Source organism: Notechis scutatus, chromosome 4 (genome assembly GCF_049901735.1).
Source record: "Notechis scutatus isolate UNSWTSFEM ecotype Mainland chromosome 4, rNotScu1.2, whole genome shotgun sequence".
NCBI lineage: Eukaryota > Metazoa > Chordata > Lepidosauria > Squamata > Elapidae > Notechis > Notechis scutatus.
The window spans coordinates 30,679,590-30,699,104 of record NC_142012.1 but is presented as its reverse complement, the minus strand read 5'-3'; the positions used below and the strand labels follow the sequence as shown (position 1 = coordinate 30,699,104).

Sequence of the window (19,515 nt, the reverse complement as noted above, 5' to 3'; positions counted from 1 at the left end):
TACAGGAATAAAAGCAAATATCTTTCTGATTCATAAATTACTTGGTGCCACTATGATTTATTTCCATTAGAAGATATTACATTGCTGCATAACTCTTGGGTTCAACCATTTGACAGATGTGTTTTACAATTGTTGTCCTTACTTGTTAGTGTTCAACAGATATATTACACTAATTCATCTGAAAAATATAAATGATCAAACTGACTATAGATAAGATGTAGGTTGGTATTAATTTTACCACTGGCTCCATGCTTCTAAAATCTTGTAATATAATCTCATGGTTTGGATAACTTTATAGCCCCATAAGAGGTTTATGATCTTGTGCAGACACTAACAAAAGATACTATAAAAAATGAGCCTGCAGCTGTTCTGAATTCATCCAGCACTGTTGTTATGTTTTTAAACTTTTCAATGTTTTCAAAGTATTACTTTGTATTCATTAAACTATAAGTGGAATATGTGTTACCAATATATTTATTAGTTAGCAACTCATTAGCAGTAAGCTTAGTTTTTATCCATAGTATCATAATGACAGGAGTGTGGAACACAGAAGTGCAATTACAATATTTTAGGACTGCCAGACAAAGGAAAATAAACATTAGAAATCTAAAATTTATAATTAGAAGTCCTAAAATACAAATTAGGACCACAAATAAGTGTTTTTTTTTGGGGGGGGTGTTAATTTCTTTCAACAAATACTCTAGAGTGACATCTTTATAAAAAGGATTATTCTATGCAGAGTTTACAATTTTATGAAAAATCATTTGCCCACTTTCATACTTGTTGAATGCCTGTATGTTGTCATCAGTGAATATTATCAGAATGTCTTTGGTGCTTGTCTTATTTCATAAACCAAATAATATCAACATATGGATATTATAAAAATCACTGTGCCTTTAGAGTCAATAAATGATTGTAGCCATCTTCAACTGCAACAACTGTAATTCTCCAGTTTTAACTGATGATCAGTCTTTCATTGTGCTGGGTAGGAATTTCACCTTACTTTTCCATTGCAAGTGCATTCAGCTAATACATTTGACGATTTTCTAGATTCATTTGTATTTTGGATGCTATCACAATAGTTATGTGAGATTTACAATTGAACTTTGACTTGTCTATTCCAAAAAGGGCGTTGGTACTTACCTGATATGCCCGTTCTCTGTGAGCTGTGAAGAGCATCCAGTGATGGAAGGTGGTTCAGTCCCTTCTAGGAAGGCTGGGCTTAAACTTGAGGACACTCCTCTTCCTCCACGAGACTCCTCCTTAGCCTCCCAGTTTTGCGAAGCCAAGGTATTGATACCCTATATGCTTAAGCCTATGTAATAACCCTGGCCGGAACAGACCCCCACCAGACGGAATAAAAGGGAGGGACTGGATGTTCTTCACAGCTCACAGAGAACGGGCATATCAGGTAAGTACCAACGCCCTTTCTCCCATGAGCTGTTCAGAGCATCCAGTGATGGGACATACCAAAGCTTGGCACTATCCTAATGGAGGGACTCCGTCTGGGTTGCAGACCTAACTGTCTCTGAAATAACTTGCTGCAAAACTCGCCTACCAAATGAAGCCTCGGCAGAAGCAAATATGTCAATTTTATAATTTCTAATAAATGGAGATGGAGAAGCCCAGATTGCAGCTCGGCAAATCTCCTCTATTGTAGCTTGGGTCGCCCAAGCTGCTGTGGTGGCTGCACTCCTGGTGGAGTGAGCAGTAATGGCTTGGGGCACTGGAATCGAGTGAGAGTCATACGACTTAGCAATGGTGGCCCTTAGCCATCTACCTATGGTAGAGAGTGAAACCTTGCACCCCAGGGTGTTAGGCTGAAAGGACACGAAGAGGGCTTCTGGCTTTCTGGAGGGCGCCGTGCGCTCTGTGTAAATGTGTAAGGCTCTTCTTAGGTCCAACGCCATTGGTGTTCAAGCCTGTGTGACTGACGTGAGCAAAAATATGGGAGCACCAGCTCTTGAGCTCTATGGAATGCCGAATTAACTTTTGGAATGAAGGAGGGATCTGGTCTGAGAACCACTCTATCCGAATGGAAAATGCAGAGATCTTTGCGCACCGATAATGCAGCTAGTTCGGAGATTCTTCGGGCAGATGTAATTGCTATCAGGAAAACTACTTTGTAGGTTAGAAATTGAAGCGTCGTGGTCCTTAGTGGCTCGAAGGGACCTGTAGTAAGGGCCAATAGTACCTTATTTAAGTCCCAAGTTGGATATTGGTGCACTACGGGGGCCCTCAAGTTCTTGGCACCGTGCAGAAAACTGCGAATGCGAGGGTGATGAGATATGGAGGTAAGATCATCCCAAGATATGACCGAAGCCAGGGCCGCCACCTGTCTCCGCAGAGTATTGGGTGATAACTCTTTGGTTAGGCCCTCCTGTAAAAATTCTAATAACTGCGCTACTGATGTGGAAGCGGGGTCGATCTGAACCTTCTGACACCAACGACAGAAGCTAGACCAGATGGCCTCATAGATTTGGTTCGTCGAAGGATGTCGAGCCAACTGAATAGTGTGAATAACTTGAGTAGAAAGGTGTTCATCTCTCAGATGTTGCCGTTCAACTTCCATACGGCTAAGTTTAGCCATTGGGGGTCCGGGTGTAGCACTGGGGCCTTGAGACAGCGATATCATTGATGATGGGATCCTCCACGGTGGTACCGTCGAGAGGTCCTTCAGGTCCGCGAACCATGCTCACCTTGGCCAATAAGGAGCCACTAATAGCAGGTCCTCTTTTTCTTCTAGCAACTTCTGAATCAATTTTGGGATCACGGGAAGGAAAGGTGTATAGCAGTCCGGTGGGCCAGTGACATCTGAGGGCGTTCATGTCCTCTGCTCCCTGCGATGGGTAACGAGAAATGAATTGGGGAAGCTGTGCATTGAGTGGGGCGGCAAACAGGTCGACTACCAGTTGGCCCAACCTCCGAGTAGCCTCCAGAAAGAACTTGGGGTCCAGACGCCACTCTGATTCATCCAACGTGGCTCTGCTGAGCCAATCCGCTTGTACATTCACTACTCCAGATATGTGCTCCACCTTTAGAGAGAGAAGATGGATTTCGGCCCACTGCCTTCCTGCTTCCCTCATTAGTAGATTGGAATGAGTGCCCCCTTGTTTGTTGATATGGGCCTTTGTAGTTATGTTGTCTGTTAAGACAAGCACGTTTGCAATGGAGATGTGGGAGGAATTGTCGAAGTGCCAAGTACACCGCTCTCAGTTCTAGCCAGTTGATATTGTGAATCCTTCTCTGAATCCGTCCAAAGGCCTTGCGCTGTATGTGATTGGAATTGGGGGCTCCATCCCACTAGACTGGCATCTGTTGTAACAATCGACCTGTGTGGATCCTTGAAAGGGCATCCCTTGTTGATTTCGGGTCATGTCCACCATCGTAGAGACCTGAGAATGGTTGATGGAACTTTTACGCAAGTCCTGGCGTCGTCTCTCCCAGCATGTTGGTATGGCAACAGGAACCATTGCAGGGTTCTTGCATGGAACCGGGCCCAAGGGATAATAGAAATACAAGAAATCATTTTTCCGAGCAATTTAGAAGGGAGACATAGTTATACTTTCCTAAGAGTTCTGATCTGTTGAGTCAAATCTCTAATGCTTTCTTGTCTGTCAGGGGAGAGGAAAACTTTGCCTTCCAGGGTGTCAATGATGGCGCCAAGGTGAATGAGTCTAGTAGAGGGTGTTAAATGACTTTTTGACCAATTGATTGAGAACCCATGTTGTTGTAGGGTTACAAGTGTAGTTTGAGTGTTTGAATTTGCTTGACTGATGGAAGATGCCAGAATAAGAATGTCATCCAAGTAGCATTGAAGTCGGATGGACCTATCTCTGAGTGATGCTGCCAAGGCAGCCAAGACCTTTGTAAAAGTTCTGGGAGCTCAAGCTAGGCCAAATGGGAGAGCAATATATTCGTAATGGACGTTGCTGTAACAGAAACGAGGGAATTTGAAATGTGAGAGCCTAATTGGGATATGTAAGTAAGCTTCCATGAGGTCTATGGAGGTAAGGACATTGTTTTTTCTGATGCTGAGTAAGATGGATTGGAGAGTGGTCATTTTAAATTTTCGGTAAACTAAATATTGGTTTAAACGTTTTGAGTCCAGGATTGCCCTCATCCCCCTGAACTTTTAGGGACCACGAAGAGGTGCAAATAAAAACCAAGACCTTTTTGATTAGAAGGGACGGGTTGTATGGCCCAGATCTCTAGTAGATGTGCTATGGCTGTGTCCATGAGAAACCCTTTTTTCTGCGTCCCTGGAAATTGGGGACTTCATAAAAAAAATCCAGTGGGTGGGTGGAGGTGAACTCCAGTGCCAGACCAAATCATACTGTGTTCCTGACCCATGCGTCAGTGGTAGAGGCATCCCATTGGTCGGCAAACCTTTTTAGGCGACCACCAATGGGAATCTCGTGGTTGTTACTTGGACCTGCGGAAGGGCCTAGATCCTGTTCCTCGAAATTGCCTCCTAGGATGGAGTCCCCTTCTATATCTGTTCCCACGTTCAATTCTATTAGAGAACTCGGATACCAAATTATAGTATTTTTTATCATGTCCTGTGGGAGCGGGATATGAGGCTGCTGCAGCCCATTGTTTTTGTACTAAATTGGAAAACATGTGTGGCACAGGGATAACCTCTGCCTCAGTGACTAGTTGAGAGAATATGAGATCCTCTGCTTCCCCTGGAGTATTTGGTGGGGGAGGGGTACCTGTATTATCCAGCCGTGAGGTGTTCTTGGCCTTAAACAGCAGGGATTTAAATAATTGTGGGTGGAATAATCCTGTAAATATGGGGAGGTCAGGTGAGAGGCCTTCATAGTCAGACATCCCCCTTTCTAGCAGATCCACCTCTGACAATACCTGGTCAATGGTGTGTACCGACCCCTCCTCCATTTGATCCATTGGATCCCCTTGATCTCCCATATCCTGTGTGTACTGAGGGTCTCTGACAGTGGGCAACGATAGTTCTGCAGGGGTGTGTGTACCTGATGAAGATGTGGATCCGAGATGCCCAGAGATCGTTCAAAAAGAGATCCGTAAACCGAAGCTGAGGGTGTTCATCCTGCCTGAATAGCCTGTTGGACGCCTGCTGATATGCCCTTCTGGATAGCTAGCTTCATCCACGCCCTCATATTGGCAGGGATTTCCTCTGGAAGTTTCTCCTCTTGTCTGAGGCCAGCTGTAGTTGGAGTAAATGTTGCCTCTGGGCCCTCCTTGGGGAGGGAATGTTAGAAAGAGCCTCCTGGGGAGGTTGTATTGATATGCTGCTCCTTCTGGATAAATCCAGAGGGGCGGTTGGAGGGTTCTGGGCCTGTGAGATAGAGGGTATGATGAGTGGTGAAGAGGTGGGCTGTGCAGCTGCTCATGTACGTTTTTCCACCTGCCTTTCTAATGCCTGATGGCGTCTGCGTGCATCTTTCTCTCTGCCTTAGAGGTCTTTTTGGGCTCCATGGACTTATCACTATTTTTAGCAGTTAGTCTAGATCTGGAGTTGTAGTTGCTGGCCATGGTAATGCCTTTGATAGCAATGGAAAGAGGCTATGAAATTAGGTGGCTGGAACACCTTGGGGCCTGCTCCCTTAAGGGACAGGGGATCCTGGAATAAATAGTTCCCCGATGCCTTTAGCAAATGTTTTCTCCTTGTTCTGTTTTGCTTTGTTATCTATCTATCTATCTATCTATCTATCTATCTATCTATCTATCTATCTATCTATCTTTTAATAACTTAAAGATTTGTAGAATTTAAGTCAATCAAGTCAATTTTTGAATAAAGTACTTGTAATATCAAATATGGAGACCAGAACACCCCCCTCCAGACCTGGCACCTATATGAGGGCACAGAGGTCTGTAACTGATAATTAGATCAGTTTAGCTGCACTTATTGCCTGTGGAATCTAGCAGTTCAAGTCCTCTATCATCCAGTGGACTGGCGGTAGGGACTCCCCCTTCCCAGATCCCAAAAAAGGGAAACCTTGTTGGGTCACTTGCCTCACAGACAGTAACAATTACTCAGCAAATTTAACAACGTGGCCCCTAAAATTCTGGCTGCCTCATGGCAGAATGAAAACGAAAGCAGCTATCACCGCCCAGTCTGCTGAAAGCAAAACCGCTCAGCGGGAAGGTGCCGGGGGGGTTAATTCCCTACCCTGAGGTGTTCTGCGGGGAAAGCCTCGTAATAAAAAGGGGGAAAAGGCTGCACTTTTAAGTGGAAGCTTCAAACCTTGAAGGGACAGAGTGTTTACTCAGCTGGCTGGGAGATCGGAGAGATAAGCCTCCTTGTTTAGAAGTTTAAGGCAGCATGTCTCTGAAAGGAGAGGCTTTTAGCCTCAGGGCAGATTGGAAAGATAAGCCTCCCCTTTTATGAGGCTTTAGCCTTGGAAGGCTGGAACGTAAAAACAAAACAAAACAAAAAACCAAGCGAAATGACTTTTGGAGGTTGCCAGGGGGGTGGTTGGTGACAGAAACTATGGTATTATCTGACCTGAGAAATAAATCAGCTAAATCAGCTAAATCGCCAGTGTTCTGTTCCAACCAGGAAAACAATAACACAACCTGTCTGAAGAAAGGCTGAGCTAAAACTGGGGACGCTAAGGAGGAGTCTCGTGGAGGAGGAGGAGAAGTGTCCTCAAGTTTAAGCCCAGCCTTCCTAGAAGGGACTGAAGCACCTTCCATCACTGGATGTTCTGAACAGCTCATGGGAGAATACTATTTTTTTCAAAGTCTTGCTTATGAGTAGTGGGATTCAATGACCCACTACTCTTCAGTTTCAACTGACAGATAAATGGACTGATACTCTCCTATTGAATTTTTAGACATGTAGTAGAATTCACGCTGTCCACATCTAAAAGCACCAAACTAAAACACCACCAACTCCATGCTTGATATTTGTGATCATGTTTGGATTCTGCTATACGTAATAATGCTCACCTAGCCTGAAAAGTTATACTTTTAAATAGTTCCACTTAGTGTCTGTTTAAAAAACAACAAAAGAAAGTTCATCAACTCTAAAAGCAATTTCCAACTTCCTATTGTCTACATAATGGACATCCAAATATTTGAAGTTTTATTAACAGTACTCACATCCCTTGTAAGGCAACTCTATATTCCTCTACAGGTCTATGTTTAATGGGGATAAGGAGGCCAGCTGTATTATACACACAAAAAATATTTTTATATTTTATATTACTATTTCTATTTGATATCCTGATCATCTATTTTCATTTTACATAATAGACAGGACAGAATCTGCCTTTCCAAATTTCAGGAAATTGTATGTGTGATAAACTGAATGACATACATTTACATCCTTTCATTTGTTTTTGAATGGCCAGGATATTTTAAGTACCCGTATTAATTATAGTGTCCTCAGATCAAGATCAAGATTTCTCAAAAAAATTCTTTCTATGGACAGAATATCTGGCCAATAAAGTTCAAGACCAAGATATGTGATTTTTTTAATTATTTGATTTATAAAGCATTTTAGACTTTATTATTTGAAATTTAGAAATTCTGGAATTGAAAACAGCACTAGCTGCAATTTTGTAATTCATGTAGAGTATGAAGAAATTCAGAAACAGAAGTGATTAGTATCTGAAAAGATAGAAGAAAAAGAACACATAAAATTGCAGCAGTTCTCATAATTCCAAAATGCAAATTTTGGCCTAGATTTGGAATCCTTTCTACAGTTTCTATAGTTCTGTGTATTTTGAAAAGTATCTTCTGATGTTGATATTTAAATTTTTCTCTAGGTAGGTATCTTTACCTGATCTGATATAAAAGCTTTTTATGCTTGATACTTCAGGATAAAATTTAAGTTTAAATTGTGGGGTTTTGTAGAGGTTTTGTAGAAATGGTTATCACCAAATGGCAACTGAATGCATATCAGAAGATAAGTCAGTTTTCAGATAAAACTCTTTAGACAAAACATGAGATCTGAAATTAGCATCTTGAAATAGTTCAAGAGTTGAGCTCCTGTGATTCAAGTTGACCTTGTATAGGACAGAATAAGAGGCCAAGTTTACAGCTTCCAGCATAAATTGACAGAAAAAAAAAGTTTTGATGTTAAAACTTGAAGACTTTGCTAGACATCAACATTTTCTCCTGGTGAAATTTGTTCATCTATAAGAGTGCCATGTTTCAAATATTCCAAGAACCAGCAAATCAACTCAGCAGAATTCATGAGGTATTTTTCCGGATCTGCTGCATTTAATAACCTAGAAAACTCTGTTAAGATTCAAAATTATGTGCGCATGGAAGGTAAGGATGACTGCAAGTGACTACTAGCTTCTTAAAATTATAAGAGGACAGCAAGAGAATATATATTTGCCATGAGGTTCATCACATGCAATGGAAGCTTAAAAATATTAACTACTAAGATGTTTTTAGTGGCCTAGTATAAATTACCATCCAATTTGCAAGTCTAAGATAACACTAATGAGAACATAAACTAGGATTCTCATTAAACAAGAATCATAGATTTTAGTGCTTCCTTCAAAGTAAAGTCTTAAAGGGATGGAGCTCTTGGGAAATTCAGTAAAACAACCAATTCTGTAACTTGTATATGTCCTTGGTTTAGAGCCAAGGGAACAGTTAATCTTATTTGGAGACTCAGAGTCAAGTAAAATTTTGAGTAGGCGCTGGGCACACTTCCAAAATATTACACATATATAATTTTTGTAAAAAAATATGCCCATGCTGCTATTTGTGCATATCAATGGAAATTATACTGGATAATGTCTTCTGGAACAGTTGACTGGTTTTGTTAGGACATTATTACAATATGATTTAGAACTTTTTTGAAACTGTGTATGTGTGTGTGTGCGCACATGTGCATTCATTCCACATTTCAGGACTTGGAAGATTTAAATCCAGAACACAGAAGACACAAAATAAATACAGCATAGTCAGTGGTGGGCTGCAAAAATTTTAACAACTGGTTCTCTGCCCTAATGGCTGGCTGGGTGGGCATGGCTGGGAGGGCTCATGTGACTGAGTGACAGGCCATTTTGGGGGCCTATTTCAGCTGTTTTTTAGACCGTTTTCAGGGTGTTTTTCTGGCCATTTTCAGGCCATTTTTTGTCTGAAAAAAAGCTGAAAACAGCCCAAACAATGGGTGGGGCAGCCGGTGGTCCAGTTTGGCAGTTCTCTGAACCGTGCAGAATTGGAACAACTGGTTTGGGTGAACCAGTCCGAACCAGCAGCAGCCCACCTGTGTGTATAGTATTAGTAACCTGAATTCTGAAATTGTGTCTTCAGTAATAACACACTTTTTGCAGCACTAGATTGTTATCAGGAGTGGACTACATGCTAGTTACCACACGTTTGCCTATCATTGCAAAGATTTTAGTAAGACTTTTCATCCAGAAATTGACCAATCTCTAGTGGATTCCTTTGTTTTTACTCTACCAGCCTAAGCCAATTACTACAGCTTATGTTTTACTCCCTATTAATAGTATCTTACATTTTCCTTCACTGACTGCTTATGATTTCATCTCTTTTTTACTTATTTTTGTCCCCTTGACTCTCTATCTGAGGCAGTCTATATGACAATCAGTGACAATCAGCAATCTGATAATTTCAGTTTAACCAGAGAATCATTAACCTTAGTCAAAAAGACTTACAGCATGTTCAGATCCTTTCTTTTTAACCTCAGCCTAACCTCTGATCCATACCCTGGTTTGACAAAGAGTATACCTTAGCCAAAACATGGTAATTCTTGCCTACAAGAATGTACCTATGATGACTCTCCTTCCTATTTTTTTTACTTTTACTTTTACTTTCTAAAAAGGTCTATAAGAAACTTTAAAATAAAAAAACATAGTTATGCTCTTAATAACTGGATCAGAATCCAACAAAAAGTAGTCAACAAAGAAAAGTGCCTGTTCTGACAATATCTCAATTTTCATCCAAAACAATTGTTGGCAGCAGCAATCTAATTTCCCTTGGACTGGATTTTCTGTAGTTTACAAATCGCATCTGAAGGCACTGAACTTCCTTCTTAACTATTTTAGGAACCGCTCTTTGATGGCCTTTATTTTTACCCCAGAAGTCCAAAAACTAACTGGAAAATAGCAAAGCTTCTGGTAAACATTTAGTCCTACCAGCATTCCTACAACACTATATGATGGGCATATGTACTTACTTCCCTCTTCACAGCCATAAAAAATTTCTTATGTGTCCCCAAAGATGGATTTACTCTATTGTTATCCCTATTTACAAGAAATGTGTCAAAAGTGATCCAATATGTCCCCAATAATATTTTACATGCTAGATTTCTGTATTAACAAACTTCTGGACTAGATGTCTTCCAGAAACATTTTGGCCATAGGCAAACAAGCTTTAGGCTCCAAACTTTTAACCATGGATCAATATCATACTGCATACTGTAACTTAGCTGAGAAATATTACTGTCAGCCCAAAGATCATTTTCATCTACTTCATTGACTACAAGACAGCCTTCTATTGTGTTAATCACATTGAAGCTATGGAGAGCCCTGCAAGATCTGGAGCTACCAGTACATCTAGTCAAGTTGGTGCAAGCACTGTACACAAATCAGGAAACCATTGTGCAAACACCATACGGAGACACCAATTGGTTTAAGGTTGCATTCTCTCCCCTTTCTTATTCAATCTATATGCCAAAATGATCATGAGGAAGCTAGATCTGGAATAATCAAAAATTGGAATAAAGATTGGAGAAAGAAACATCAACAATCTTCGATATGCTGATAATACAACTCTCTTCTCAGAAACAAAAGAAGGCCTGGAACATCTGATCAAGAAAATCAAAGAAAAAAGTGAGAATTTTGGTCTCTTTTGAACATTAAAAAGACCAAGTTCAGAACAACTGCAAGGAATGGAAACATCAAAATAGAAATTGATGGTAAAGTGATAGAATATATGGAAAAATTAACTTTCCTAGAATCACAAATAGCTCTAAGGGTTGAATGGAGCACAGAAATAAAATGTCGGATTGCACTGGGTCGTACAGCAATAATGAACATGAGCTAAATATGGAAAAGCAAGCATATCACTCTGGCAACCAAACATATTGTCAGGATTCCAAGTAACAAGCCCAACACAATCAAAACTCTGAGACCTGTAGTTTCCTCAAAGTATGGATTTATTAGGAATGTCATATTGGCACAGCTGGTGAAAACCTGACTCTGAAAGACACAAGGTTTTCCCCACTCAAACTAAAGTCCAAAGTCCTCGCTGCCAGGTCACACATCCATCACATGGTCCAACTAGGTCACAGTCCCAACTCCAGCTGGATTCAGTCCACGCCTTCCCAGCACCTGGTGAGAATGCCCTTGGTTCCCCCCCTCCAGTTCCCACGGCTTCAACTACTGTGGCAGCCCTGAAGTTGCTCCAATATGGCTTCAGGGCTAAAACGTAGGTTAGTCCGTGCTATGGTGTTACCTGTAGCTACCTATGGTTGTGAAAGCTGGAGCTTAAAAAAGCAAGACAGGAGGAAAAATGACTTATTTGAGCTAAAAAAGGCTCATGTGTATTTCCTTGGACAGCAAAGGTGACTAACAAGCAAGTACTAGAGTGCTGGACATGTCACTGGAAGGCAATATCACAAAGCTGCATCTTACTTACTTGGGTCATACCATCGGGAGAATTCACTGCAGAAAGCAATTATGTTTGGAAAAGCTAGCAATAAAAAGAAACCAAGCTGTCAAAGAACATGATGGCTAGTTACCATCAAAGCTGGTGCCAGCCAGAACATGGAAAAATTCGAAGTAGTAGTGCAAGATTGGAAGATGTGGTGAGACCTGGCCCATAGAATCATTAAGAATCGGACTGAATGGATAACATATCATTATATAGACTTTAGAGATCCAAAGACACCCTTTGATTTTGTTCTACAAAAATGCCTCTGGAGGAACAATAGTCTGCCATCTTCTTAAACTAATAAAGCTGCCCATCATAGCACAACTATTAGCAAAGGTATTAAACAAGGCTGTAATTGCACCACTATTATTTAAGCTTTATATTAGCACTATTGATGGGCATTTGCTAAGCCAGAGTTCCATCCTCCATGCCTTGCCCCCCCCCCATTCTCCTTTGATGATGCAGCCAAAAGGTCAGTACCCCAAGTAGACCTTTAAAGATGCCTTAAAACTCTTTATCATTTTTCCGTTCAAGAGATCACCATGAAATAAACTACAAAACAAAAAATATTGGTATTTTTTAGAAAGTACTTTAACGCCCTAATTATATAGATCAGGGATATCAAACTCTCAACAACACATTGTTGTCACATGATTTCGCTAAAATGAGGGTGGGCGTGACACATCCGACCCGCAAGCTTGACACCCCTGTTATAGACAATCAACAGTAGATTCATCTAGCAGGTAACTTGGCTCTTACTTACTTGGGTTGGCCTGTGGCCCTGATGGCAGCGTGCTATATGGTTGGTTGAGTGAGAGACAAAAGGCATCCCTGCACCATTACTTCTCTTGTTTTTAACCTTTATTTAAGTTTTTTTCATGTTAATGTTTTTTATATTTATGCTTATATGGCATTGTAAAATGCTCAGAGTCACTTTTGATAGTTAGATGGGTGGCATACTAAATGAATGAATAAATAAAATCCCTTAAATATCTAGATATCAGTTTTCAGTATTCTATCTGATAATGATAATCTATTCAAACAAAAGAGCTTCTAGTAAAAGCCCCAAAACTGTTCCTTGCAAATGCTAAATTTGCACATTAATTTTGTAATAATTATGTCCCAGAAGCTATTAAAATATTTAAAGCTACAGCTCTGGGTTTGATGTTGTATGGTGCTCAGCTATGCATGTACAAGTTTAGTTCTAGTTTAGAAGCAATTCAATCAAAATACTTGCAAATCTTCCTACAAATTCCTTTTCAACTTTTAATGTTCTAACATAACTAGAATTAGGCTGTATTTCCCTTGGGACCTGATTTAAGATTTTGCTGTCTTAGATTCTGGCTGAAGCAAGTCTGTAGACCCATTTCATAGGCTGTTTTCCACCTTAAGACAAATTAATTATGTTCTGACATACTGCAGTCTAACCTTGTCAGCACTCCCTGTTGTGGGACTTAATAAAACCTTGGCTGAATTAAGCAGAGGATTTAGGATCTAGATATCTAAAACAACAGAACCAAATATGTCATCCCTTTACAGCACAACTGCACCTTTTCCCTAGATAGCTCTTTAATGCCTTCTATGTTACACACAGAAGACTATTTACTTTGACCCAAATTGGTGTGCTACCTATTAGAGAAACAATTGGGATATAAGCTTCCCATATGAAAGCAAAACTCGTTTCTATTCAGACTCAGAATTCGTGCTGTTCTCACATATGCTATTAAAATCTCCATTGTCCACCCAGTGGTAATCAAGCTTAATAATACCATTGTTAACATGATAGTTGCATTTGCGACATAGGCCATTATCCTTGTCCATCTATGTTTCCCACCAACTTTCCCAAAAGGCAAAACTGGAGATACAGTGAAAGTTGTCAGGATAGAGTGCATTAAAGCATTCTTCAGAGCTGCTATAACCACACGTTCTACCAAAGAAGCACTGGTCAGCTCCCATATCCCACTATTCATCCCTCATTGCCAAAGCCAAAGGAAGTGGAGCATGGATCTAACCAACAAAGTGTTGTTCTTGTCACGTCTTCGGACCACATCCAATTTACCCACAGAATATTGTGCAAATAACTCAATGGTTTTATTGTCTTCTCACCCTTCCCTAAGATGCACTACATTTGAATATTTATATCACTAAACATAATCCATGTTCATCCTTTTTAGGAAACAAAGTTCTCAATGTAGCATTTTGCCTTTCTGACCAAGATCTATTGTGAGCTTACTCATGGGAAAGTTTGATGACCGCTGACACCTATTTGCTGTCCTCCAACAATTTTAGTGCCTTCCATACGGTGAGGGTTACCATCCATAAGAACAGGAAAATCAGGTATACAGTTTTTTGAGGTAATTCCCCGTTAGGAGAATGAGCGCATATAGGGAGACGTATAGAGAGTAGTGTTGGAATAATACACACAGAGCACACAGATACACTGTACAGTAAATGTAGGTTTTTACTTCCAGAAAGGTTTAAGCAAAGTCCAAAATAAGCAATGATTAAGAAGGCAATGGTCCATATGAATAGCAAAGTGGTTTCAAGTATTAACATTCCTCAGGGTGAAAACTACACCCACACAATTATGGCATGCTGGTTTCCATTAGAGCAGGGGTCCCCAACCGCTGGTCCGCGGACCGTACCGTCCACATGAACAAGTCTTACCGGGCCGCTGGTTGCTGGGCGCCGCCATCTTTTTGGTAAAAAGTGCTTCTGGTGAGCTTTTCCGGGTAGAAAGCTCACCGGAAGCACTTTTTCATCAAAAAAAGATGGCGGCGCTCATTTCGATGCTGCGCTTTCCGGGTAGAAAGCCATTTCTACCTGAAAAAGCTCACCGGGCGCTGCGCCACTCATCTTTTGGCGAAAAAGTGCTTCCGTGAGGTCACCGGAAGCACTTTTTCGTCAAAAAGATGGCGGCGCCAGTTGATGCTGCGGTACCGGGCGCGGCGCCCAGCTGATGCCGGTACCGGGCAGGCGCCCAGCTGATGCCGGTACCGGGCGCGGCGTCAAAAAGGTTGGGGATCACTGCATTAGAGGGTCCATCAGAGGGTTTCTTTTTAAAGAAACAGCAGATACTAAGCTACTAGAAAGTTTATTTTGTTAGAACTGGCACTGAGGTCCAGACTTTGAAAAATGATACATTAAACTTCAAATCAATATAAGAGGATGCAAAACACAGAGAAGAGAATACTAGGATAAAAGCATATACAGAAAAGAATAATTATATTTCCTATAAATTCTGAAGCCTTTCTATTCTTCTATTATGTGTCTCTAATTTTTGTAAGTATCTGACATAAGATTTAAACTTTAGAGATGATTCAGTGGTGATTAAAATAAACAATAGAAATACAATATTTCAAGAAGATGGATGCAGTTCTGATAAATCAGCATTGGTCATAATCTCATCTACTTAAGTGTAGAAATTTAATGGTTTGGCAAAAGAGAAAAAGAAAATGTGTATTTCAGTAAATCAGAACAGTAAATTACACTCTGCGTGTTTTTCAATATGATAAAAGGCAGCATTCATTATATGATTCACAACAATCCAATTAATAACAAGCCTGCATTTACAATTCCATTTAATTGTGATTATATAGGAATGTTGGTGGGCTTTGCTCTGTAGTCACTTGTCCTAATTTTTTTTTTTGGGGGGGGGGGAGATTTAAACATGCAAGAAGTTTGTTTGATTGATTTAATGTCATGTGCAAATTGGGAATGCTGCTTTTCACTCTCAAGCTAGTCTGAAATTGTAAGCTGTAAACAGACATGGATTCTAAACAAACCTTGGCTCTCACAAGCAGAAGAAGCCAAGTGGGAGGTCAAACATCCCGTGCTAGAACACAGTGTCCTAATGTCTAAGTTAATATTTGCTTTAGAGTAAACAACAAGTTATAATTATCACCTTTGAAGAGGCATTAAACAAACAAACATACAAATAAACACTCCAGATAAATTAGAAAGGAATAAATCTTCATATTTCAAAAGCTTCATTTCAGTTCATAAACATAAGCTGATCGTTACTATTTGGATAGTAAAGATAAACACCCTTTGAGAAGTATTTAGTTCCCTTGATAAGGGGCTTGAAAGAAAGTCCTCTGAAAGGACTGAACAGGGTGGTAATCTGATCTCCGGGACTGCAAAGGTAATATCTTGTGTTTCTACCAGGACAGAGTCCAAACAGTTTAGTCCCATCAACGAGGTGGCTGCTAATTTCCACTTATGTTTGGTATCTGCCTGCCAATGGCGGAGGCATAGCAGACACCGGGCTGTCACTTGAGAGGCTATTGCTCAGGATGAGAACTTAATAGCATTAAGAGTAACGTTAGTGGACAATTCTATGGCTGCCACTATTTTTGCTATGTCCTGGTGGGCTCTAATGTTATTGGCCAGAATTGATTCCTGCACATGGCATCTTAGAGAAGTGCAGTTGAAAAAGGACACCGCTGTGGTTTCCTTAATGGCTCAGGCATCCACCTGGTGCACCCTATGGAGTGCCGACTCTGCCCTCTTATCCTCCAGTTTTAAGGCATTCTCCGCCTCACTGGGCATGGTGGAGGAAGCTGCTAGGGTCACCACTGGCTCATCAATTAATGGGTCTGAAGTGATCCTGACAAATCTTGAGCCAGATTATAGAACTTCCTATCGTGACCTGTGGGGTTGGGATAAGAGCCTGTGGAAACCCACTGTTGTTTGACCATGTCTATAAACATTTTTGGGACCAGTATTACCTCCGTTTCTGTTTCTGGCTCCGAAAAAACCAAATCCTCTGACTCTGCCACATTTAAGGTGTGCTCAAAAGGATTGGTAGGATTATCAAGGCATTCTGTGCTTTTGGCCTTGAACAAGGACTTGAGTTGAGGATGGAACAATCCAGTGAATACAGGCTGTTCCAGGGCTATCCCTTCATCCTCTGATATGTCCTTGCCTAGTTGTCCCTCTTCCTCCGACGAAGAGCAGTCAGATCCAACTGAGACAGGAGAGGAAATGCCCTGACTCTCTGCAGCATCCCCAATGTAGTGCAAGGGATGAGATTGTGGTTGAAATTCAGGTAGGTTTCTCATCGATTGCATGGGTTGGGATGGTGGTAACTGGAAATCAGGGAAGTTCTCCTTGATTTGTCTGGGTTGAGGGTGCCCTTGCTGATGGATAGGTCCTGACACCTGAGATCTCATCTGGCAGGTTTGTTACACACCCTTGGCGATGCCCTGTCTTATCACTTCCGACATCCAGAACTGCATGGAGTGAGGAATCTCCTGGAGAATAATTCCTCTGCTTGGAGCCCCGCTGCAGTTGGGGTGAAGGTAGCCTCAGGTGCAATTCTGAGTTTCTTGGTATGCTGAGATTATTTTCCCTGCTGACAAATCAACCAAGAACATTGAATCACTCATGATTCCAATGTTTGGTCACAGGGCCTGAGTAAAGTAACGAGGACCTCAGGTGTTCCTCTTGGTGACCAGGGTAGGCCTCTCAGGTTGTCGCCGCCCCTGTTGTTGGCCAAAAGGTCCAAGGGGGGGCTAAAAGGGGCCCCGGAGAATGTGCCACTATGGCTGGGGAGGCTGGTTGTCAATGTTTTTCAGCCTCCCAAATGCTCTTCTCCAATGTTTTTCCAGAGCCTTTTGGCGGCATTTTTTGTATTTTTCCACTGTCTTTGAGGTTTTCTGGGAGCAAGAGGCCTTGGTATTATTTCTAGACTTTGTTCTGACAGATAATCTGGATCCTGACTCACTGGAGCAAAAAGAGCCCTCTGCTTCCATTGAGCACCTGGAAAAAGGCACATTTAATGGTAAGATGTGGCTAATTATTGGCTCCTGTTTCACTTGAGAGTCTGCTCCGACTTGTGGGTAGGGACTACTGTCAAATGAGTCTAATCCTTGTATAAAAAAAATATTTTCAAATTATCAAAAAAAAATCTGAAATTTTTTTTATTTTAAAAATCAAAATCAAATTCTAAAAAATCAAAAAACAAAACCCAAACAAGTTTAAAGCTGACCTGAAATGGCTGAGGCTTCCAAAATTCAAATTAGGCCTCAGCCTGTAGCTCTCATATAATTAATACAATTGGTGAAGACAGCTTTAAGAATGCAGGCTGGCAATGGCCTGTATGCGAGCTAACAACTGTCCAGCTTGTCTCAGGCTAAGAAGAGAGGGAATTTTTTTTTAAAAAAAAAATCCTCTTAGTGCCTAATGCACAAGCCCAAGTATTGCAAGCTTTCTATGCTGAAGTCTAGCAAGGGGGACAGCTGCTCCAATGCAGAAAGCTGTAGATTGTCAGAAATAAGCCTTGGCCGTTTAGATTTTGGCATAAAGGCTGATCAAATGGCGCCGGCTACTGTAATTTTTGGTGCAGCTTTTCACACCGCTGCGGTCCTGAAAAGGACCTGCTGCAACCGACAAACAGATGTTAAGCTGTCAAATAGCGGCTTCTTCTCTAAAAGGTGTAAAATTCTAAAAAAAACTCTTTGAAAATTCTAAAAAGCCCAGATGGCTTTATCTGAGGGTTTCGAAGATCCTGGTCAGCAAATTGCTCACGTCTAGCTCGTATGATAGACTGAGCTAAACTGGGGGAAAACGACAAGGGATTGTCCTCAGAACTTTGCTCAGCCTATTGGATGACAGATGGAAGTACTTCCCTGACCTGGATGCTCGGAACCGTTCCATGGAGAAAAGATAGTTATATGTCATAAGATTGGACCAACATCATAAACCAAAAAAATAAACGTTAAGCTTTACTGATGAACAGTGTACTTGATTTTAAAAGAAATTATGACAAGATGTCTTAAATTTTACATAGTAATAGTAGCAACACCTGGCTTAGTCTGTAGACCATTGCAAATTGAGCTTGGTTTGTTTTAGATGCGAAAGCTTTAAAAATATTGGAGTTGTCAGCTAGATCTGGGACCTGAAAGATATGCCAGCAGAACTTAGTAGCATGTATCACCAGGAGTTTTACTTGTCTGTACCTTTACAGAGTAATTCTGTATTTTTATTGCACCGGACACCACTCAGGCTGTTGAAAGAAAAGGAAATATTTAAACAGCATGCATAATAAATGGCACCATTCATTCTAAAGTGCTCTTGACTGTCAAATATATTTTTGCATCTTTGGATGTATTCCTATTCTTGAATATTTCTTGAATATTTATTAAAGAAATATATTCAAGGCATGCACGAATCTCTAATTCATCTTCATTTTCTAAATCAGAATTATACATACTGTAAGGTTGCTGAGTGCATGCAGCTGTCCAACTATGGGTCCCAAAGTCTTATGAAATTGAAATAGGTACTATAAGAAGGAAGGGAAAACATGCAGAACATGTTCAGAATTTTATACAACTCCTCAATAACAGTTTCAGTGTGGGGGAAGGGAAAAAGAGAGAAAAGGACTTAAGATAGGAGCTATCAGTAACATTCCAAGGGGTGGCAATTTATTCTAATAGGGACATTTTTCTGGATTTTTTTAATCTTTAAACTTGTCCTCACTTTGCCAGCTTTTTCCTCTACACCAAATTTGTTCCTCTTTTCAGCTGAGAGTCAGACAGAGATAAGGTCCTGAACCCTTTATAGAATTTCTTGCCAAAATTCTTTTAAAAGATGGTAAAAAAAGAACTAAAGGAGAAAGACGGGTGGATACTTACGTATGCATGACATTTTCAGGTAAGCCAAATTATATAGAGCAAAAATCACAAACAAGAAAGTCAGACAACAAATGAAGGATAAAAATAAGAGTACAAAACAATGTATTCCTAGAAATCTTTTTACTAATACAATTCACTATATCATTTCATTCCTTTTGTCTTTGTAAAGCATTTTTGCTTCTACCACATCCAGACAATGTTTACTCACTGCTTTTTTGCTCTTTGGACTATTCTTTTTGGATCTTATAATTTC

At 40.6% G+C, this 19,515-nt stretch overlaps 1 protein-coding gene across 14 annotated transcripts in view; it reads right to left on the bottom strand.

Annotated features, from left to right (window-relative positions):
* INPP4B (inositol polyphosphate-4-phosphatase type II B) overlaps nucleotides 1-19,515 on the bottom strand; it is a 197,363-nt gene that overhangs the window by 147,358 nt on the left and 30,490 nt on the right. The gene's annotated exons all lie outside the window — the stretch shown is intronic.